This window comes from Spermophilus citellus, assembly GCF_964194105.1.
Source record: "Spermophilus citellus genome assembly, chromosome: 16".
Lineage (NCBI taxonomy): Eukaryota > Metazoa > Chordata > Mammalia > Rodentia > Sciuridae > Spermophilus > Spermophilus citellus.
The window spans coordinates 32,268,774-32,293,556 of record NC_138196.1 but is presented as its reverse complement, the minus strand read 5'-3'; positions in this window follow the sequence as shown (position 1 = coordinate 32,293,556).

Genomic DNA, 24,783 nt, shown 5'->3' with positions numbered 1-24,783 from the left:
AGCCTATGTCTCTTGATTGGTGAATTTAGGCCATTAACATTTAAGGTTACAATTGAGATATGATTTGTATTTCCAGTCATGCTTCTTTATTTATTTATTTTAGTTTGGCTAGTTTTGCTTTTTGGTTGTTTTCCTCCCCCTTTACTGAGATACCTCCTGCTGTTAGTTTTGGGCACTATTTATCAAATCCTCTTCTTGTAGTGTTTTGTTCAAAATGCTTTGCAGAGCTGGTTTTCTTGCTGCAAATTCTTTTAGCTTTTGTTTATCATGAAAGATTTTAATTTCATTGTCAAATTTGAAGCTCAATTTTGCTGGATATAGTATTCTTGGTTGGAATCCATTATTTTTCAGCGTTTGAAATACATTATTCCAGGATCTTCTCGCTTTCAAAGTTTGTGATGAGAAATCGGTCGTTAACCTAATTGGTTTACCCCTGAAAGTAATCTGCCTCTTTTCTCTCGTAGCTTTTAATATTCTCTCCTTGTTCTGTATGTTGGCTATCTTCATAATTATATGTCTTGGGGTTGGTCTATTATGGTTTTGAATGTTTGGGGTCCTGTAGGCTTCCAGGATTTGGCAATCCATTCCATCTTTCATCTCTGGGAAGTTTTCTAGAATTATTTCATTTAATATGTTGTCCATTCCTTTGGTTTGAAACTCTGTGCCTTCTTCTATCCCTATGACTCTCAGATTTGGTTTTTTAATGACATCCCATAACTCTTGAATAGATTGTTCGTGGGATTTAAGCATCTTTTCTGTGTTGACTATATTCTTTTCAAGTTGATAAACCTTGTCTTCATTATCTGATGTTCTGACTTCTACTTGATCAAGTCTATTTGTAATATTCTCGTTTGAGTTTTTAATTTGGCTTATAGTTTCCTGCAATTCTAGGATTATTGTTTGATTTTTTTTTAAGATCTCTATCTCCTGGTAGATCTCGTTCTTTGCCATTTGAATTTGTTTGTTTAATTCATTTTCAAAATATACTTTTATTTCTTGGACTTGCTGTCTCATGTCTTCTCTAATATTCCTTTCCATTCGAGTTAGGTATCCCCTGAGTTCTTTCCATATCCCTGTTTCTGAAGTTTCTATGTCCTCTTGTAGAATTGAGTTGTCTTGCATTGTTTGAAATCCTTTTTTCCCTTGTTTTCTCATGTTGTCCACGTTACTTTCCAGTTCTTTTTGATTGTCGTGTTTCTGCTCTCTTCTATAGATTTGTTTTGTTTCTGTATTACTCTGATGTCTCTCCTTTGTGTTGTTGAACTATGCCTGCTAACGTGGGTTCTGCTGGGAAGGAATTCCGACGTCCGAGCTCCAGTGACGACACTACTCTGCTATGCCGTGCCCCAGTCTCCTTGCCGGGGTGCCCTAATGGGGGGGTGTGAGTGGACTGTCTCTGTTTGGTTTCAGCACCCGGTCGTGGCAGGCAGGCAGACTCCCGCCGCCCAGTATCTCAGGCCGTGGGCGGGTGATCCATCGCCAGCGGGAGGGCGTTCTCCTACCGCCCAGTTACCCTGGCAGTGGATGAACTGTCGCCGGCGGGCCTGCAGTTTACAGCTTCCCAGTCACGAGAGCCTTGCCTCTAGTCTCCTGTTCTCTCCTGCTAGGCTTGGGTTCTCCTGCTAGACCAGATTTCCCCTCAGTGATGGTTCTCGGCAGTTCAAGCTATACTCTGGGCCTGTTTTGTTGCAATCTGTTTTGTTGCTGCAATCTGTCGGAGAGTGGCGGTGGGTACTTCAGCCCTCTAAGATGGTGGCCGCTGTTTGCCTTAGCGGAGTGTCCCTTGTGGGGGGCGGGGCCTTACCGGCTTCCTTCCCCGACTGCAATCCCGAACTCAGCCCGGGGGTCAGTGCGGGCTTGGGCTTGGCTGGTGGGATACCACCGTGTCGCAGCCACTTAATTCCCTGCTGACTGGTTAACCCCTTCTCTGCGGCGCCACGCCTTCTGTAGCCTCGGGGCAGGCCACGCGTATCAGACAGCCTGGATCTCCGGGGTCACACCGTTGGCTTTTGGGATCCCCGGCACTCTATGGTTTTGATTTTTTCTGCTTGCCCCTCCCCCAGCGCTGGCTAGGCAGCTTTTGTTTTGTCCACTGATGGGAGGGGGTGTTGAGCGTCAGGTGCCTCTAGCTCCCCTTTAGTCTTTATGCAGGCTCACTCTGATACTGCCTCCCCCTGAAAAGCTAGGAGAGATTTTATGCGAAATCCCCCTAAGTTAGGGGGCTGGGCTGGGTCACACACACCTGTTTTGTTGCTGCAATCTGTCGGAGAGTGTCGGTGGGTACTTCAGCCCTCTAAGATGGTGGCCGCTGTTTGCCTTAGCGGAGTGTCCCTTGTGGGGGGCGGGGCCTTACCGGCTTCCTTCCCCGACTGCAATCCCGAACTCAGCCCGGGGGTCAGTGCGGGCTTGGGTTTGGCTGGTGGGATACCACCGTGTCGCAGCCACTTAATTCCCTGCTGACTGGTTAACCCCTTCTCTGCGGCGCCACGCCTTCTGTAGCCTCGGGGCAGGCCGTGCGTATCAGACAGCCTGGATCTCCGGGGTCACACCATTGGCTTTTGGGATCCCCGGCACTCTATGGTTTTGATTTTTTCTGCTTGCCCCTCCCCCAGCGCTGGCTAGGCAGCTTTTGTTTTGTCCACTGATGGGAGGGGGTGTTGAGCGTCAGGTGCCTCTAGCTCCCCTTTAGTCTTTATGCAGGCTCACTCTGATACTGCCTCCCCCTGAAAGTCTAGGAGAGATTTTATGCGAAATCCCCCTAAGTTTGGGGGCTGGGCTGGGTCACACACACCTGTTTTGTTGCTGCAATCTGACGGAGAGTGGCGGTGGGTACTTCAGCCCTCTAAGATGGTGGCCGCTGTTTGCCTTAGCGGAGAGTCCCTTGTGGGGAGCGGGGCCTTACCGGCTTCCTTCCCCGACTGCAATCCCGAACTCAGCCCGGGGGTCAGTGCGGGCTTGGGTTTGGCTGGTGGGATACCACCGTGTCGCAGCCACTTAATTCCCTGCTGACTGGTTAACCCCTTCTCTGCGGCGCCACGCCTTCTGTAGCCTCGGGGCAGGCCGCGCGTATCAGACAGCCTGGATCTCCGGGGTCACACCGTTGGCTTTTGGGATCCCCGGCACTCTATGGTTTTGATTTTTTCTGCTTGCCCCTCCCCCAGCGCTGGCTAGGCAGCTTTTGTTTTGTCCACTGATGGGAGGGGGTGTTGAGCGTCAGGTGCCTCTAGCTCCCCTTTAGTCTGTATGCAGGCTCACTCTGATACTGCCTCCCCCTGAAAGTCTAGGAGAGATTTTATGCGAAATCCCCCTAAGTTTGGGGGCTGGGCTGGGTCACACACACCTGTTTTGTTGCTGCAATCTGTCGGAGAGTGTCGGTGGGTACTTCAGCCCTCTAAGATGGTGGGTGGCCGCTGTTTGCCTTAGCGGAGTGTCCCTTGTGGGGGGCGGGGCCTTACCGGCTTCCTTCCCCGACTGCAATCCCGAACTCAGCCCGGGGGTCAGTGCGGGCTTGGGTTTGGCTGGTGGGATACCACCGTGTCGCAGCCACTTAATTCCCTGCTGACTGGTTAACCCCTTCTCTGCGGCGCCACGCCTTCTGTAGCCTCGGGGCAGGCCGTGCGTATCAGACAGCCTGGATCTCCGGGGTCACACCGTTGGCTTTTGGGATCCCCGGCACTCTATGGTTTTGATTTTTTCTGCTTGCCCCTCCCCCAGCGCTGGCTAGGCAGCTTTTGTTTTGTCCACTGATGGGAGGGGGTGTTGAGCGTCAGGTGCCTCTAGCTCCCCTTTAGTCTGTATGCAGGCTCACTCTGATACTGCCTCCCCCTGAAAGTCTAGGAGAGATTTTATGCGAAATCCCCCTAAGTTTGGGGGCTGGGCTGGGTCACACACACCTGTTTTGTTGCTGCAATCTGTCGGAGAGTGTCGGTGGGTACTTCAGCCCTCTAAGATGGTGGGTGGCCGCTGTTTGCCTTAGCGGAGTGTCCCTTGTGGGGGGCGGGGCCTTACCGGCTTCCTTCCCCGACTGCAATCCCGAACTCAGCCCGGGGGTCAGTGCGGGCTTGGGTTTGGCTGGTGGGATACCACCGTGTCGCAGCCACTTAATTCCCTGCTGACTGGTTAACCCCTTCTCTGCGGCGCCACGCCTTCTGTAGCCTCGGGGCAGGCCGCGCGTATCAGACAGCCTGGATCTCCGGGGTCACACCGTTGGCTTTTGGGATCCCCGGCACTCTATGGTTTTGATTTTTTCTGCTTGCCCCTCCCCCAGCGCTGGCTAGGCAGCTTTTGTTTTGTCCACTGATGGGAGGGGGGGTTGAGAGTCAGGTGCCTCTAAAGCTAAGTAACTTTGGAAAAGGTTTTTTTGTTTGTTTGTTTTGTTTTGTTTTTTGCTTTATTCTCTAAAGCTAAAGAGAAGAACTGTACATAGTATCATACTCATGCGAATAGATCTATCTTTCTCAGAGAGATAGGTGACAAATTCTGAAACTTCATGTGTCTGATAGGTTAGAACGAATAATTTGCTCTGCATAGTGAGAATCAGATGTCAGAGAGTAAAGTCAAAAGAAAGGAAAAGAGAAAGTCTGTTTAACAAATCACATGTTGCTGAATTGAATTTGGAGTTACTGCTAGGAAATCATAAACCTATATATTAATGGAAGAAAGTGGGAGGGAAGAAGAGAGTGTGAGAGAGGGTGGGAGAGGGGAAGGAAGGGGGTGTAAAATAACAAGAAAATATGTACATGTTGGTCTTTCCTGTAGTTTCTAACAAAAAAGCTTCTAAATCTCTTGAGATAGGGAAGCTGGGGAATCTTTTGTTCAATATTTGGGCTTTGATCACTGTTCCTGAAATGGAGATCCTAACCCCTTGTCAAATTGGGAGGAGATGGGGCAAAAAGAACTATTAGCTGGAACTTGGGATTTGTTCTAAGAGATGACTGATAGTTGAAATTCCTGCATAACCTCAATATGAGGGCTTGTCACCAGGGGAATCAATGGTGTGATTCAAGTTTGGTACTTCCAGTCCTACCATCAGTGTCTAGAACAGGAGATAGAGGGGCTGAAGGTTGAGTCAATCACAAATGACGAACGCTTTAATCAATCGTGTTCACATGATGAAGTCTCTATAAAAATTCCTTAACTTCTGGGTTAGGAGGGTTAGCGAAATGTAATTCACTTTTATTCTGCTGGTGTGCTTGAAGAGGGCATGGGAGCTATGCAACTCCTCCCATATACCTTGTGCTATGCATCTTTTCCAGCTGTCTGTTTATCTGTATCCTTTGTAATATCCTTTGCAATAAATTAGTTATTACAAATATTACCCTGAGTTCTGTGAGCTGTCCTAGCAAACTAACTGGACCTGGGTCAGAGTAGTGGGAGTCATGATTTATAGAGAGCATAGAAGCAATGACACCCCAGTATCTGTGGCATTTCTGTATAATTCTAATTTTAGTTTCTAAATACAATTATTAGAAAAAAAAGAACAACATGAGTCTGAAGAGATTTTTGTTCTAGAAAGTAAAGAAAACCAAAAAGAGTAAATAAATAAAAGAGGATACTTTTCAAAAAGATTCAGAAGCCAACTTTAACATCTTCCACTGGTCAACTCTGGGGCAATTTGAGCAACATAATAATAGTAAAAATAGTTTTCCCCCAAATAAAATGAGCATCCATAAGCCCATATTAGTATAAGGATTCTCTGTATTAAATTATTTTTATATCAATATGTGCTTTCAGGGCAAAAGGAGCTCTCATCTTAAAATTGTACCTAATAAATATAGAAATAATGATAGAATTAGAAAATTATATTTTGATTGCTTATTATCAATTTTTATTTCTCATTATTTTGATTCTTTTGTTACTGTGTAAAGAATACAATAACAACTACTACAGGCAAGAACAATATATGGGTGCTAACTTAATGGGCAAAATTATGTTGAACAAAAATATATTTACATAACATGAGTGTATTTCCTAGTAGAATACAAAGTTAACTGTTTCTGAAGACATCAAGCAGATAACAAGGCACACTATCAACTCCATATCCACTAATATGAGATGAAATGGATGAATCCCTAAAAAAGGGGAAACACAAACTATCACAATACACCAACATTAATGGAGATAATTTGAATAGTTCCATAGATGTTAAGAGAATAACATCAATTTTAAAACCCACAAAAAGGAAATCACTTGCCCTAGATGATTTCACTGAAGAATTCTACCACGTTTAAAGAATTAACATCACCACTAAACAACCTCTTATAGAAAATAAAAGAAGAGGAAACACTTCATTCTTTCTGTGAAGCTTGTATTATCTGATATCAAAACCAGGCATACAGCAAATAAATGAATATAAAAGAAGAAGAAAGAAAAAAGTTACACATCCGTCTCTCAGGTATGTAGATGCAAAAATTCATGACAAGTTTTAGTAAATAAAGCTAGGCCCAGTGATGTATGCCTGTAATCCCAGCAGCAAGGGAGGCTGAGATAATAGGATGGCAAGTTCAAAACCAGCCTCAGCAACTTAGCAAGGCCCTGAGCACCTTAGTGAAACACTGTCTCAAAGTAAAAATTTAAAATGGTGGGAATGTGACTCAGTGATTAAGTGCTTCTGGGTTTAATTCCTAATACTATGTGTGTGTGTATATATACACATACATATATATTAACGTCACCACTAAACATCATTCATATATATATATATATATATATATATATATATATATATATATACACACACACATACATATTCAGCAATACGTAAAAAGAATAAACACTCTCACCATGACTAATACTAATTGGAGTGTGTTCCAGTTATGCAAGACCACTTCAAGATTTAAAAATAAAACAATTTAACTTACCAAATTATCAAGTTAAGAAAGAGAAGAACATGATAATATCAATTGATGCAACAAACATATTTGACAAAATGTAATAATCATTCATAATAAAATCTCTCAGAAAAACAGACTAGTAGGTAACTTTCTAAACTTGATGAAAAGCATCTTCAAATAAACTACTGCTAACAGGATAGTTAGTGAAAATCTGAATGATTTTCCCTTAAGATTGGGAACAAGGCAAGAATTCCATCTCTTATTCCACACAGTGCTTCAACTTCTGGCCAGGGCAATATGTCAAAGATAAATAGTATGTGGTATATAAATAGGAAAGTAAAACATAGAAATAAGATCTTCATTGGCAGATGACATAATGGTCTACATGTAAAATCTTAAGAAATCTACCCAAGAAACCCCCAAATTTTGTAGAACTAATAAGTGAATTCAGTCCTATTGCAGGGAACACAATAAACATAAAAATCAATTGTACATGCAAATACTATATAATTGAAAATCTGATACAATTACAAGCTCAAAAAGCAAATAAAATAGGTATAAATTTCACAAACTAAGTATGAAATTTATATGCTAAAAACTATAATACTGATAAAAATAGAGATATAAATAAGGAGAAATATGTTATGTCATGAATTGGAAGTCTCAATACATTAAATATGTTAATTCTCCCAAACTGATATGCAGCATTACCATAATGCCTATCAAAATACCAGCAAAAAATATTTAGTAGATATAAACAAACTCTTCTAAATTATATATGGAAATTCAAAGGGGCTGCAATAGATAAAAGTGTATACCTACTGAAGTTTCCATAGCTACTATGATGGAGACTGTGTATGTTGTTGAAGGGTTACAAGACACAGAACAGTAAAATGAGATGAGGAACCAGAATTAGCCCTGCCAAAATATGCCCAACTGATTTTTGACAAAAGTACAAAAGCAATTCAATAGAAGAAAGATAAACTTTTCCATGAATGATGCTGGAGCACATGAGCATTCTTGACACACACAAATGAAATAACATATTTGCACACTGTATATGTGAATATGCATTGGTATCTATAGTGTGTGAAGAACTCTCAAAACATAACAGAAAAATAAAATGATAGATTATGAGAAAAAGACATGGGCAGACATTTCACCAGATAAGTAATTCATGGCAAATAAGCAGAGGAGGACTGAAGTTATAACTAAGTGATCGAGCACTTGCCTATTATGAAAGTGGAAAACATACCAATGATTGGCAGGATTCGAGAAAAGGGTTGGGGAGGAGGAAAGTATGTGTGGCTATAAAAGGCAAAATGAGAAACTTTGTGTTGATGGGATGTTCTGTGTTCTGACTGTATCAATATCAATGTCCTAGTGGTGATAACTGAGGAACTATCCCAGAATAAAGTAGAACAAGGAAAACCGCATGCAATTTAAGATCTTGCATTTAATCCTGGAACAGAAAAGAAAATTATATTAATTAGAAAAATTAGTAAAATTTTCAGGCTTGTAGATTAGATAATATTATTTCAATATTCACTTATTGATTTTTGTAATTGCACTGTGATTTGGAGGAATCAAGATAAAGTTTACAGAAAGGTTTTCATACACTTTCCACCTTTTCTGTATGTCTGAAGTTATTTTAAAAAATGTGCAAACATTTTTAAATATCTTTAAATCATAAATCAATGTTAGACAAATAAATGGAAAAAAAATAAACTTGTCTTTGTTATTGCCTGATGCAATCTAATAGCTGATTTCTCATTATGTTCATGGTGGCCAGAGTACCTCTCACTAGCACAGATAGGTGAGTCACCCTGGAAGGTCCATTGCGGGATGCTTATTTCAAAAGGGTAGTGAGTTTGGGCTTCTATTTTTGTTTCATTATTATTACTATCATCATTTGGTGTGACAAAGAAGAGTATACCTTAGGAGAACTGAGTTGTGCAGCCTCATAAAATAGATTTTTAAGGCTGAGAAGGATTCTAATTTGTATCCTCTCAAATCTATTTAAGTTCTTTCCTTTTCTTTCAAAGGAAAACTTCCAACTGAGTGGGTTGCTGTTGTGATAGAAGCAGCCAGTGGCTGTTTAATACATCTTGGCCTGACAGTGGGAGAATCAGATCCCCTCAACCTGTCATCTCCACACTGTGGTTTCATTTATTTTTCCACCCTGCCTCTCTGTTCCAGGACAGCAGAAAAAGCAATGCAGTCTCTCGCACCAGCCAGAGCAGCATAAATATTAGTGATAATTGTATGTTACAGTAATTGCAAATAGCGGTGATTAATTCTTACAATAATAGCTGTCCTAAGAACAATTGATTTCCCTTCCAGTCATGCCCAAGTTTCCCACGAGAAAGCTTTAAAATGGTTATTATTATTAGTTTAAGCTTTGGGGAGAAATGGGAAGATGAAAAGAATGGTGATTACATTGGAGCTGTCAGCACTGATTCTTCATCAGCGCGAGGAGCAAGGGCATACATACCGCGTCCGCATGCCACTGTCATGTCCTCCTCGCCAGAAAACCAGCCTGATTCCAAAAGTGGAAAGAACCACAATTTTCGAAATGTGGATCCCACAACCATGGCCAAGAACTGCCTTAAAACTATTATGGGACCACCCTGGAAAGAAGAGACAAATTCTTGCTCACATACAAACTTGCCCTTGCATAACTCACTGCAGATAATTCTTGAAATCTTCCAGAGATAGCTATCAAAGTATTATTATCACCATTTAATTTATGCTAATGGATAGAAGTATAAGGCAGAAAATTGCCTCTTTCAGATCATTGAAGAAGTCAGTGTTGGACCTGGAATTTAAGATTAAATAGCCACAATTCCCATTTTTATGATCAAATTAAAATGCTATACCAAAATTTCAGGGATAGTTTCCCTCACTGCCTGCCTCCCAACCCTCTTCCTCTTAGTTAAGCCATATGTTAATTAACACCAGATAAAATTTATTATCATGTGAGCAGTACTCAACTAAAACCAATAATTTTAATGTATATTAATATGCAAATTTTTCTGTGCAAGACATCAGAGATTTGTTTTGATTATTCTCCAAATTTGGAAAAGCAATTCCTAAATTTATTAACTAAGGTCAAGTTTTCTTATCACCAAAGTGAATCATTTGATTTTTTGCATGCTACATATTTACATGCATAAATTAAATAGTAGAAATGCTATATATTTAACATTAATGGTTTTGTGTCTATCCTTATATACATTCCAAATAGACATGGGTTCAAAAACCTGATTCATCATTTTCCTATTTTTCTATGATTTGAGTAGATTCTAAATTCATGAAGAAAGTGCTCATTGCTGTGTCCTCATGTGACCCCTGTATCCTTATCACTGAGTACAGTGTCTAGCACAGTGCCTGGAATATTGTGACAAACAGATGCTTATTGAATATTCACTATGTCCATATTCTCTCCACTTATTTCAAGGTTCCTGGTATTTACTCTTTGGAACATCATATAAATCTTACCTGACTACATTCTTCCAGGAAAAAGGAATTTTGCCTGTATCCGTCAGCTACCATTGCATCATAAATTACCCCCAAACTATACATGAACAGAAGGTTCCTGAAGGTTATGAGTCTGGATAGTCCAGGTTCAGGGATTTTAGTGAGTTTCAAGGACACTGTTGGTCACGACTACAGTCATCTTAAGGCTCAAGTTAGAGTTGTAGGGTCCGCATCCGGCTCACTCATGTGGATATCAGTGGATCTCAGTTCCTTGCCTGTGGTTGACCAGGCTTCTGCTCCTTGCCACAGGGTCCTTTTCCTAGGGCTGTTTACAACAGATTTCACAACGTGTCTTTCTCCAGGGTCAATAATCTGAAAAAGAAATAGAGATCATGTAAGCAGTAACGCACACAAAAGTGGAACATAAATTTTTCATTACCTAATCATGAAATGACAAACCATCATTGCATGCAAAGACCAATCATGATACAACAGAAAGGAAGGGGACCACAGGAGAGTGTGACTACCAGAAAGCAGACATATTATGGAGACTGACTATCATAATGATAAGACACCATTTTATGAATAGCTTTTCAATTTAATCACATATATCATGTTAGCCAATTATTAAATGTGAGAATGATAATACTTTAAAGAGAACAGAACAACCTCATATTTGAGAATCTCTGCAATGGACTTTATGTTAAATGCACTCACAAGACTTCAACAATAATCCAACATGTAAAAGCACCGGAGGTAACATTAGGAAATGTCAGGAGGAAAAATGAGAACAACTAATTGGGGGGTGGGGGTGGGAATCGATTTGCATGTCTCTCACATAGGCAATAAAGGGTACTCATCAATTTCCCAAACTTTAACCTCTTCTTTTGAGCAGGGAAATTTTGTATTTCTGCCAAAAGTTGAAAGGGTTGGTTTCGTAGTGTGAAATAGGTAGTGAGGATGGTTGATAAATTAGTAGGATGGCTTTATAATTTATTGTCCAAACCAGGACACTGTTTAGAGCAAAAAGGAGTGCTATTAATAATTATGCCAAGGCAACTGGCACAAATTGAGATCATGCAGGGCAATCTTGAGCATATATTCGCCCTATAAATTAGAATCATTTATTTTGGACCCTTTTTACTGTGAAGAGCTTGGAATAGTGAGTTTGGTAAACAGTCCCTCAAAAGTTGCCTTTTGTACTTTCCACATGAATATTTCACCCAGAAAAAAAAAAACAATTGAGAAAGAAGCAGACAATGAATGCAATGTACTGTTTCTTGACAAAGGACAGCCTCTTGGGGAAAGATTGATTTGTTAGGATGTTGTCTAAGAATTCATGTCCTTCTCAAGGAAATTACCCATCATTAGGGATTTGAGCAAATCTTTTACTGCAGTTTTTCCTCATATCAGTTGCAAATAGAGGGTCTGTTTAATTTTGCAAAATTTCTTTTCATATGCATCTAATTAAAGTATCTGTTGAGTCCATCAAATTGTGTTCAAGTTAATTGAATAGAAAAAAAATTTAATGATGCTCTATTAGATTTTCCTGGTTAATGTCATAGGCATCCATTGATTTTTTTTTAATTAGAGATTTTTGTTAATGGATTTGCACAAATTAAACTCTGCCTAATAACCAGTGCTCCTCTGGCAGTTCTCAGGACACTTGCTGGGATTTTGGCAAGCCCCCTTGATGGCATTTGGGGGAGTTTGCCTTTTCAATGACAGGCTCTTATAGAATTCTAAAATGAGATTAGAATTCCTGCTGATAAACTTTGTTACTCCATAGCTTTTTCCTTCTCTTAAAAATAATCAGGAGACTCTTAGGGAGAAAAGTGTATAAATAGTAACACTCCCTTGCACCCAAACACAGCATATTAAGCGTAATGTACAAGAGCCCTATGGAGTTGTTGGAGCTCTAGGTAGAAAGTTGTAATCTTGATTTTTCTCTGTCTACAGCAATAATAAGAGAATCACTGAAGGGCTAGCTAGCTTGGGTGTTTAGCATGACTATAATTAAAAGAAATAATTATATCCAGGTTGACTAAATTACAATGCACTCCACATTTTCCTCTGCTTTTCCACCTCCAAAAAGCAAAAGCAAAAGAAGCAACAGTTACTGTCCAGAGGCCTTAAGTTGATCCTAGAGTAGTGTTCCAAGAGTAATATCCAGTCCTGGACTGATTGCTCATGGTTGGTCCTGGTCTTGATGTCTAAGATGGCTGAAGGTCAGAAAGGGTCACTTGATATTCTTACTGACACTTGTTTCTTCCCAGCAAATCATTTTAAATTTATTCTAAGTTGAGTCTATTTTAGAGCAAAGAGAAGCCTGAGAGAAGTTCAAGAGTAAATTAGACAGTCTCAGGGTCAGACTCTACTCTGGAAATAAGATAAAGACGGGATCCAGGAGGGCAAGAAGAATGCCAACACCCTCATAACACACCAGTCTTATCTACTGGGTTCTCTTCTTTAAAAAAAGAAGAAAGGTCTTCTGACAGACCTCATTTTTACAAAACCAGAAACATCAAGGTGGCATTCAGCTAGCCACCTTGGTTAATTTTGGTTAACCTTGCCATTATTCGTGGCTATGCAGACTTAGCTCAGTTTCACCTCTAATCAAGGAAAAAAAAAAAACATTAATCCATTTCCTTGTATCCTTTGGAACCATCTTTAAGGAATCAATATCTAGAAGTTGCCAAAGACAATAATAAAGTCTGTTCAGTTTTTCATATTGCTATAAAGATAAAAGTCCTTCCATTTATATCTTTCAGGCTCTGCACTTCCTCTCTATTCATTCAAACCCTACCCATTTTTTCATTTTCTAGACATCTATAAATCTTCACTGAATATTAAATGTTACTAAAATTCATCTCAGCACTTTTTATCTGAATACTGACAATGCATGCATGAAGCAGAAATTCAGTGATTAATTATATGTTGCCTTTCATTATTCTATGTTTCATGTAACTACAATGGAAATAATATTTTGGAAATATATTTATTTAACTTTCTTTTATGTTTCCCAATATCTACCTCTCTACCAACTACCTACCCTCTCAACCTATTTTCCCTCTCTTGTTTCTTTCCAAAAGTATCCATCAAGGCTGTTTCAGGAGAAAGTCACATAAAAACAGTCACCATTTCTATAATGCTTACTATGTGCCAGTTACAAGTCTAACCACTTTATTATATTAACTGTGTTAGCTTTTCATTGCTATGACGAGACTATCCAACAATAACAACTTGAAGGCAAAGACTTCCTTTATGGATCATGAGGTTTCACTCCATGGTTAGCAGGCTCCATTGCTTTGACTCATCTAGACTCATCTAGACAGAAGCAAGGGAAGCTTATGCAACAGCTGTACAGCACGCAGAAACAAAGCTAAGGGCTTGCTTCCCTGGCCATGACTCTAGGAAAATGAAATCCTTTACCTCTGGACCATATCCCACATAATATGTGGATTTGGGAGTAGGGAAGATAGTGGACATTGGCTACCTTGATGGGTTGAAACCATACTCTGGGCCTCTTATATACTAAACATGGCTTACAGGTGATGTAGAAAGTCCTGTGCATTCTGAAAGGAGATGCAGCAAGGTTGAAAGCAATGATGGGCAGGAAAAGGCCTGGTTCAGAACAGACAGTTCTGGGTGAGATTTCAATACAGAGGACAGTTACAATGACACCAGCTTTCTACATGGGTTACATGGAACACTTTGCTGGCTATGGACTAGATCAAAAAGCAGAATGACCAGGTAAATTCACATGGAGATCCAGGAGTGATCTAGAGGAAATCAGAGAGATCCAATAATAATTCTTTTTCTCCTCAACTTCTGTACAACTAAGCTGATATACAAGGGCAAGTGAAATCTAAAAGACTGAGTAGTTACTTGAACAGACAGTAGTTACTTGAATAGTCCAAAATTACTACAAAACCAGTTATGCTTAGGAAAATAATTTTGCATAGAACAAAGATGAGGTGGGGATTCACATGCATGAGGAAAAAATCTTATTACTACTGTCAGGGAATTTGAAAGGCCCTCACTACATAGTGGTGGGGGTGGGTGGTATCACAAAATCAGATGTGTTACAGAAAAACTATCGAGATCATTTTTCTTTGCACATCTAATTTGTCCCTTGAGCAAATTTCAAACCATACTACATGACTACATGATTTGATATTTTCTTCCCACCCAGCTAAGACCCCAAAGACTAGAGAGCTGTGTCTCCTGTTTTTACATGTACCGTTAGTTCAGCACACAACTGGGGACAGTAGATGCCCAAGAATAGCTGTTGAAATGCTGCCCTGAGCCCCAAATAAAGGGAATGGCCCTCTCTAGAAACCTTTCCTAGCCAACTGAAAGAAAGACAGTCATGCAGGGTCTGTGATTCTTTTTGTAACCATTTCCTTCCCTTGCATTTGTCGTTCTGCTGAGTGCTCGTTTGGGAATAAAAACTGGCCTTGCTGTGGCCTCCTCTGACTGTGTTATAACCCGGGGAGCAGCGCTAAAACAAGACAGGCCAATTAGTAGTGCATCTTAATATTTGTAATTTTCCAAACCCTCCATCACGATGAAGCTATTACAGGAAAATTAACCTCTAACAGTTGAAATCACTCAGTGCAGAGTTTAGCCAGAGGCAGGAGGTAAAACTGAGACTTACACAGCAAGAGTGAAGCTTTTCCTTTCAAATGACTATGTGAAGAGTCCGCTAAAACATAGAGACTTGTCATTCCATAGGCTTTTCCACTCCTTTGGCAACTGACAGTGGAGGGCAGGCTTTAGGGAGGGAGCACCAAAGTGGAATCTGTTTCAAAGAACTGGTTTTCACTCAGTGGCCTTGGGAAAATAGACATGGGGAAAAAATGGAACAGAGAAGCAGAGAAAGGCAGAAAGAAAACTGTTTCTGTACAGCGTTTGACCCATAGACAACAGTAATTGAACATTTAAATGAATCAATGAAGATTTGAAGTTGGTATGTGCCAAGTAACATAAAAGGCACATTATTGAAGAATTTCAAGGTGAATAAACATCTCTTTAATGTCAGGCTTGGGTTAAATGCTGTTGGTGAAGTATACCCAGAATTGCTATTCTTCATTAAGGGAAAAATCGCCTCTGATGAATCTGGCAAATCTGTGATTTCTTTTAGGTTTTTTTAACCATAGCCCTTTAAATGACTTGGTCTCCAGTCAGGACAGAGATCCTAGTGAGAAGTGTCATACATGCCATCCTGGACCCATGCAATGAAGTCTCTCTGACAACTCCTTCCTTGAGACATGCATAGAGGGAGCACTGACTTACTTTGCTAGTAGCCTTCAGCTAATCTGGGTTAGAATTTTGGGAAACTGCTTTGCCTGTGAACATAATCTGAAATTCTGGATTTGATTTCTCCAGCTAATGAAATTTGTTAAAAACCAATATTTTACTACTTTACTCTAAAAGTATTTAGCAGAAAACTCTACTTACTACTTGTTTTAGACAGTTTTTTTTTTCCTGCTGTGATGTTAAGACCCAGTAAGAATAATTTTAGGGGAGGAAAAGTTTATTTTGGAGCTCACAATTACAGAGGTCTCAGTCCATAGGTGGCCAACTCCATTCTCTAGGATCGGAGATGAGGCAGAACATCATAGTGGAAGAGTGGTAAAGGAAAGAGGCTCAGTATGTGGCCACCAGGAAGCAGAGAGAATCTCCTCACCATGAACAAAATATTCACAGGACCCTTAATGAAAGCCATTCTCCAGCCACACCCTACCTGCCTATAGACACCAACTAGTTAATCCATATCAGGAGCTTGATGTACTAAGAAGGTTAAGGATCTTATAACCCCATCATTTCACCTCTAAACTTTCTTGCACTATCTCACACATGAGCTTTTTTTTTGGGGGGGGGCACCTAATATCTAAATCATAACACTGCTCTTCCATTTGATGGATTGACAAAACAAAACTGCCATCTTCCATCAAACTTGATTGTAAAAGCAACACAGGATGTTAAAGTTCTTTGGGGCTGTGTTGGGTCTTTCTGTAGAATGTAAACTGATTGTCATTTATACAAGCCTGGTTAATAAAGCCCAGGAAAATAAGAACTCATGTAAAAGCAAAAATGAAAATATGTCAGGTAACATCATGCACAGCCACCTACTCAAATGTCTTGTGAACAGAGCAACTGACACCATTCAGAGAATTCTAAATTCCTCTCTGGATCTCAGGCAGGCCATTAGGAAGCACAGGGCTTCCCCAACTTTAATATGCACATGAATCACTGGAGGATCCTGTTAAAAATGCAGATTCAGGTGTCTGGATTGGGGCCAGGATCATGCATTTCTAGCAAATGTTAAGGAAATGCTAATGTTACTAATTTATGGTCATCATCTTGAAAGATGAGAAAGGAATTAGACAAAGTGACACATTCTCAGAATCCAAAATAAAAATTGTAGATTTCAGTCTTTTTGTACTCCCTTTTCCTTCTCCCCTCCCCCTAGCATTGCTATCTGTAAGCAACATAAAACATCAGCTAAAGAGCATTCAAGTTGCAAACAGTTGTGGTTTTGTGGTTTTGAGAGAATAGGAGCGAAACTGGAACATTATATTTCAGATGGAACTAAATGATGCAGAATTCTCTGCTCCTATTTGGGGCTACATGGACTAAAGTTTTGGTGTTCAGGGAAGTGGCTTAACCTTTAAAAAGCCACTGGGAAAAGGCTGCTGAGACGGGCATTAATCAGAAGCTTGTAGGAGAGTAATCCTAAATGACTTCCCTTAAAAAACAATAATAAATAATCAGCAATTTTCACTTTGCCTCTATTTAAAGGCTCTCAAACCACTTTGCATATTTTATGCCATGAACTCTGACATTACTAAATAATAAAAGGGAAAACCAATACTTCAGTGTCATCAAGCTGTAGGCTTGCTTGACACCTATATTATGAAATACAAACAAACTGAAAAAAGACCCACCTACCTGGCAGGGTCAACAATCAAGCTGTAAATGAATGATAGAGGTCTGAGCTTTATCTCTAAGTCATGCTTAGAGATCATTTCATGGAGCAATTAGAGTATGAAAAGCTCCCAGTAGTGAGGAGTAGATTTAGACAAGCCTGGAACTACTGATCTGATAGTAGAAAAGGACAGAACCAGGAACAGCCTGTTAGTTGCAGTTTGCTGTGTATTCTGTCAATAATAGAGTGGGGGAGGCGGGGGAGCAAAAATGAATAATCTGAAGAAAAAGTGATTGAATTTAAGATTACTTAGAAATAAACTCCATTCCACGTATAAAAATACCATGCACTGAGATGAGATGATTCAGTCTCATGTCGTCATGTTTACGTTAAGTAAGATATGACAAAAACCCAGAAGCATATTGAGGGCATGCATGTATCTTTGATATCTGAAGCTTCAGATCTGATTTCTATCAGCAGCCAGAGAGACAATGGGGAAAACACTCCAGGGCTGCATATGTAAAATTGGAAAAGGAAAAAAAGAGAAAAAAACAAACAATATGGAATCAATAAAAAAATCTTTACCACAAAAAAATCAAATGGAAGATAATACATTCAAAATATGGATAAAAAATATCTTTTTTAAAAGACATGACAGAAAGCAAATTTAAAAATATATCACGTCAAATGTCGTGGTGCATGTCCATAATCCCAGACACCCCAGAGGCTGAGGATCACAAGTTAGAGACCAGCATCAGCAACTTTATGAGACTCTGTATCAAAATAAATAAAAGTGGTCTGGGTATATCACTCAGTGATAAAGCACTGCTGGATTAAATCCCTAGTACCGGAAAAGAAGGAGAAGGAGAAGGAGAAGGAATCATATTGTGCTTCTAAAATTTTCACTGAAACAGAGGCTCTACATAATAAAAGATTAAAGATAAAATAATAAAACAAAAGATTAATATTTGATATGGTAATGAGACTTGCTAAGAAGCACACTGTTTTTGAGAAAGAAAGATAAAAAGAGAATTTTTAAAAAACAACCATCATCGCACATTTACTATCAGAATTAAAGCTTTGAAAAGCATATTTGAATGTATCAGAAATTAAATCTGTTTTGTAAAGGGCAAACTTGAAAATATCTCAGAATTTGCTAGAAAAGAAGAGATAAAAATGAGATTCTGATGATTTATATTGAAGAGAAAGAATAATCATCTACATATAGATAATTGGAATTTCTGAGAAAGAGAACAAACCAAACAGGAGCAATAATTTAAAGTGAAATTGACAAAATCTTCCTGACATTGAATCAAACCATAATTCAGACTAAAAACACTCAGGAGTACATGTGGGAATATAAATAGAAAGCTAACTTCTTATATTTAACCTGGAGGAATTTTTGATTCTGGAGCATAAGGAAGAGTGTCTACCAGCTCCGTTTTGGCTATTTCTGTTGCAGAACAAACTACTTCAAAACTTAAAACAGTAACCATTTTATTACACAGATTCCATGGGTTAAGAGTTTGGAAAGTGTTCAGTAAGGATGGAGCAAAAGATAAAATGCAACTAGACAATCAAAGATGTGATATGATATGTCAAGAGCTTTGTAATGTTTTGAACAACTAATAATAAAAAAATTATTAAAAAAAGTGTTGGGGTTGTGGCTCAGTGGTAGAGCACTTGCCTAGCATGTGGGTTTGATCCTCAACACCACATTAAAAAAAAAAAAAAAGATGTGATTTTCTTCAGACTTTGTCAACCAGGAGAATGTTCATTAATGAGGGCCATGGAGAAGAGAAGAAAGGCGACCTGGGGCTTTTCTGAGACAGGTAAACAGGGAAGATAGGCTCGGTTTAATGAAGTCATGAGGAAGGATGGAGGAGGCCCTGGACTGTGTGAGGGCAGAGTGGTCCTTTGTGCTTGGTTTTATTCTGGCACACTGAAGTCCAACATTAGACATTAGGCAACCTCACAGAGCTGTTTCTTTTTTTTTTTTCCCCTGTGTGTGTGTGTACCAGGGATTGAACTCAGGGACTCGACCACTGAGCCGCATCCCCAGCCCTATTTTGTATTTTATTTAGAAACAGTGTCTAACTGAGTTGCATAGAGCCTTGCTTTTGCTGAGGCTGGCTTTGATCTCAGGATTCTCCTGCTTCAGCCTCCCCAGCCACTGGGATTACAGGCATATACCACCATGCCTGGCCCAGAGAGCTGTTGCGAACCCAATCAATTCTTTTGTTTTAAGGAACAAGTACAGAGCAAACACAATAAACCATCCCGTGATGGGAATTAGAAACAAAAATTGTATACTTCTAAATGACATTGAATCAAACCATAAGAGAAAAGAGAACACTCAAGGGGACTCTCCAATGAAAGGTGAGTTCTTCATCTAAACTAGATTGTCACCCATTTGGTACCCTCTTTTGGACCCTCTCATGCTGTGGGAGCTTTTCTTACTTGCTTCTAATAAATCTGATACTGAATTCTTACTCTCCATCATCTGTGTATTTCATTCTTCAGGCGTACAAGACAAGGACCCTCCAGGACACAAGACACGGTGTTGCAATACTATTGAGGGTTTATTTCTGCCCTGCAGTATCTGGTAACTGCTTGGGGATATCGGATGTTGGAGATGACTGTGACCAGAATCTGGACTCATCTAAAAGTGTCTTCATTCACACATCTGGTTCTCTGCACAGTACAACTGAGTGATAAGGTCTGCAAATAGAGTGTATGTTCCCTATGGCTCGTCTTCCTCATAGCATGGCCACCACAGGGTTGTCATATTTTCTACACAGAAGCTCAAGTCTCCAATTGTGAGGTTTTTTTTTTTTCAAGTAAACTCACTGAAAGATGCATTTTCTTTTACAACCCGGTGTTTTAATCAGCTTTTTTGCTGCTGTGACTAAAAGACCTGAGCAGAACACTGTACAGGAGGAAAGGTTTATTTAGGGCTCATGGTTTCAGAGGTCCTAGTCCATAGAAGGCCAGATCCAGGTGAGGCAGAACAACATGGCAAAAGTTTATGGCAGAGGAAAGCAGCTCATATGGTGATCAGAAATCAGAGAGAGAGATTCCACTCTCCAGATACAAAATATACATACCCCAAAGCCGAGCCCCCAACTCCCAACTCCAACCACACCCTACCACTTCAATTACCACTCAGTTAATACCAATTAGGGGATCAATTCACTGATGTGGTTAAGAATCTTACAACCCAATCATTTCTCCTCTGAACCTTCTTGTACTCTCTCACATGTGAGCTCTGCGGGGACAGCTCACATTCAAACCATAACACCTCATCTGGGCAGTCATACAGCATTACTTCTTGTGTAATCTAATGGTCCAAGGAGTCTAGGCTCAGTCAGATTCTGTGAGGGGAGCAAAGATGTCCAATTCTCAAATGAAAAGGGTCAAAGTGTTTGTGCTTTAAAAAAAAATATATCTAAACTAGCAGTTTGATTATAAATTATTTAGAGATATCCCTCAACTAAAGAAGGGTTATGCATCAATAAGTCCATTTGAATTTAAAAAAATCATAAGTTGAAAATTAGTTGGATATATCTAACCTACTGAACATTGTAGCTTAGCAATGCATTCTAACGGAGAGTGTTGGTTTTTTTCCCTCCTGGTTGCAGGGCTGACTGGGAGTTGTGGCTCACTGTGCTTCCCAGCATCACAAGAGAGTGTTCTACAGCGGACAATTAACTAGGAAAGGGTCAAAATTCAAACATTATAAATTTGAAAAATGTTAAATTAAAACATTATAAGGGACTGACTGTAAATTCTAACATATAGAAAACACAGTAACTCCTTGTCTGAGATTCCAAAGTGTCATCAGATTGGGACATCAACTCAAAGTCTACCACATGAAGAGCAAGCTTGGCATGTGCATGTCTTCAGTACTGTTCCTCTCTGGGGAGAAAAGCTATTTCTGTCTCACCCAGCAAACAAACAGATAATAATGGGATAGGAATAAGATAATCATCAATATCTCCATTCAAAACATGGAAAGGGAAGCCACACATAAGTCATTGCTCCATAGCAATTTTTAAATGGAACTGTACATGTGTTACTGATTCCCTTATTGAGGCTCTGTCCTATTCCTTGGGGGGGGGTGGTTATTTTAGTCAGGATTGTCCAGAAAAACAGAACCAACAGCATGCATGTGTATTTGTATTAGATTAGACTTACTTTAAATAATCGGCATATATAATTGTGGCCACTGGTAAGTCCAAAATCACTAGGGCATACCAGCATCCTGGAGACCCCTGGAGGAGTTTATATTGTGGTTTTGAGTTCAAAGGCAGACTGAAGACAAAATTCTTTCTGTTGATGGGTACTCAGAATTTTTCTCTTTGGAACCTTGAGTGGATTGGAAAAGGGCCACCACACTGTGGTTTTACTCAAAGCTTACTGATTTACATATTCATCACATCTAAAAAAATACCATCCAAGCAACTTTATAGACTAGTGTTTGACAAAAATCTAGATATCTTAGCCTAACCAGTTGATAAATTCAATTAACCACCACTTTGTTCCTCCTGGCTCTTGTTTTCAACCTCTGAGTCATCCTTTCTTCTCCGGGGAAAATCAAGTTCACACAAGAGTAGTCTTCTCAGGCTAAGAGTTCAAAGAGACCTGTGTGTTTTAGGTTTTCTATTGTTTTATACTTTCTCTTTCCCATTGGGGTAAAGATTTTGTCTCATCTTCTTTCTTTTCCTCATTATATAAAAGTTCACTATTAAAATCATGCAGACTCAGAAAGACAAATATCCTGTTTTCTTTCATGTGTTGAACGTATAAATAGAAAAAAAAAAAAGGTGACATGAGGGTAGAAGACAGACTAATAGGGAAATAGAAAGGGGGTAAAGATAAGGAGGAGAGGGAAGGAGGAAGGATGGATGTGTTGAGCAGAGTATATGCATGTATGAAATTGTCATAATAAATCCCATTACTTCGTATAATTAATACACACTAATAATTAGGATAAAAGTGAAATATGTTTTGTACTGTGCTAGGTGTACTAATTGATTTAACTCATTTAACCCTCAGTCGCTCTGACCAAAATACACAGCAAAAAACTTAGAGGGAAAAAAAAAGTGTATTTGAAACTCATGGTTCCAGAGGTCTCAGTCCATAGAGGGTGAGTTCCTCTGCTCTGGGGCCAAGATGAGGTCGCACTTCAAGGGGGAAATGACCTTTATAGGAAAGCTGCTCAACTCTTGGCAGGGTCGGGAAGCAGAGAGAGGGAGGGGGAAAGAAACAGATCCTGTCCTCAGTGACCCCCCCTCCTCCAGTCATGCCCAGCTGACTACATTCACCACCTAGTCATTCAAACTAGAGTAGACTGATTGGGTTACAGCTACCACCATCCAATCATTCCACCTTCAAACATTCCTGAATCAATGAAGGCGCTTTGGGGGACACCTCACATCCAAACTACAACAAGGTGTAATTATTCTTTCTTCTCTTCAGAGCAGACAGTGAAACAGGGAGTAACTTATGGAAAGTCACACAGACGGACTTTGTAGAGCTTGGATTCTAATCCGGCATTGTGTCCACAGACGTGTTGCAACTTTGAGCACTCGTCACACTGAAGTGGGGGCTTACTTTAGAGGACTAACTCACCTTCTCTCAATCAACAATGACAGCACACCAATATTTTCAAATAATTCCTTAAAGTGTAATGAACACAATGGAGGCAATTGTCTCAGTTATGGAAAATGTACATCTGTCATCTCTAGTTAAAACTTTTGGTAGGATTATGAATGAAGCAAGCATGATGAGGTCTCGATTGTCTTTACAAGGTCAAGCCAGGGAGCCATGGTGCAAGGAACTTGGCTTCTGATAGGCTAATATGCAGAGCAGGGCAGCTCTCCTCATATTAGTAGTCTCTTATGTTCTTTAAAGAACAGAGGTACATTTGAAGATAAGATACATTTGCAGGTTCCAGCAGTGGTCATGCATTGTTTAATGACTTTTCTTCTTGTATCCAAACCACTGACCATTCTCCTGAATTTCCAATGTTGTAAAAAATCATTGGACAAACAATGTTGTTGAAAAAAAAAAAAAGAAAAAAGTTCCACTACTTACTTGTTCCTATTACAGACCAGGAACAAGAAAATAGTGGGACACAATTTAAGTAAGGTTTCTGTCATTGAATTGTGTCTTTTCTTCTTTATGTCCTCCCAACCCTTTTTGATTTCTCTGTTCTGTTCTTTTGTTTCATTCCCCTTTTTATACAAAGGAGAAGAAAGAAGTTTCATCTATATGTTTGTCTTCTTTTCTTCCCCCACAAATTGGCATTTGAAAATAATTAAGTGTAGAAAGAAAAAGGAGAAAAGACAATTGAGGAAGCTCACAGTTATGTGCTGGAAAAGTCAAAAAGTCTCCCAAAACTGTCCCAGATTCCAGAGGACATTCTCTCTGTTTCCCATGCCCAGTCTGAGATCTAGCAGCTGCCTCTGCTGGCCAGCCATCTGCTTGGACATGTGCAAGGGCATTGTAGGGCTTCTGTGTGAGATGTATTTGTCCACTTTGACAGTGTGCCAGATTGAGTATATGAAAACCTAGTGTCCAGTAGGGATCTGCCATCATCCATTGCTCTCCTGTTTGTTCTTTTTTCTTTTTCTATTGTCTGTTTTTCAATAGAATTTGTTCATTGTATATAATCGCCTCACTCCTAAAATTCAGCATCTGAGAGAGAGGGCAGAGAGCAAGAAAAAAATATACTAGCTCAATATATTAGCTCTTTTTAATAAGGCGCAAGTCTGGGTGAGGCATCCACAAACTCATAGCCCCTCCCAGGAAGCTCCTGGGAATATCCTTCAAGTCTTCCTTTCCTCAGCATTGCCTCTTTCTAGTCCCCTTATTTGAACTGGAGATCGAGCCAGAATATATCTGGTGACATTCACTGCGGAACTCTCCTGAGGTCCCTCATTTCAAAACGTTTGGAATAAGCTGTCCTGGAACACTTGGTAAAAGAGCAATTAAATGCCACTCTGCATGCTCGTGCTTAATTATCTTGTTAGGAACACACTGTAGCTCACTGCATCTAAATGCAAATTTTGTATTTGAGATTTTTATTGAATTTGATAAGTCAAATGATTGCTTCTTTATACTGGAAGGGGTTGGGGCTGATTAACTGTGGAAGCATAAATGAGTAACAGTGGGACAACTATCTCCTTGATTCATTTAGAATTCTCCTCCCCTCTTAGTTGTGCTTCCTTTCCTTATATTTTATTTCTATTCTTGTGCTGCTGGGCTCATTTTGCTGATGAGGAAGAGGATAATACAGAGCACTTGGAAGAGCAGATTGTAATAAAGCAACATTGCAGGGTGAAGCAACTTGCCCCGAGACTGGTGCTTATTGAGTTTGAGGATCAGTGATTTTCAAAATTGAGGAGGGGGGATTTTTACAGCATTGCACACACACACAAAACACACACACACACAGAGATACACACATGCATATAGGCCCTATGTACATATAAAATTTCATGAACCTCTTTTGTACTTTATTTTCCATTC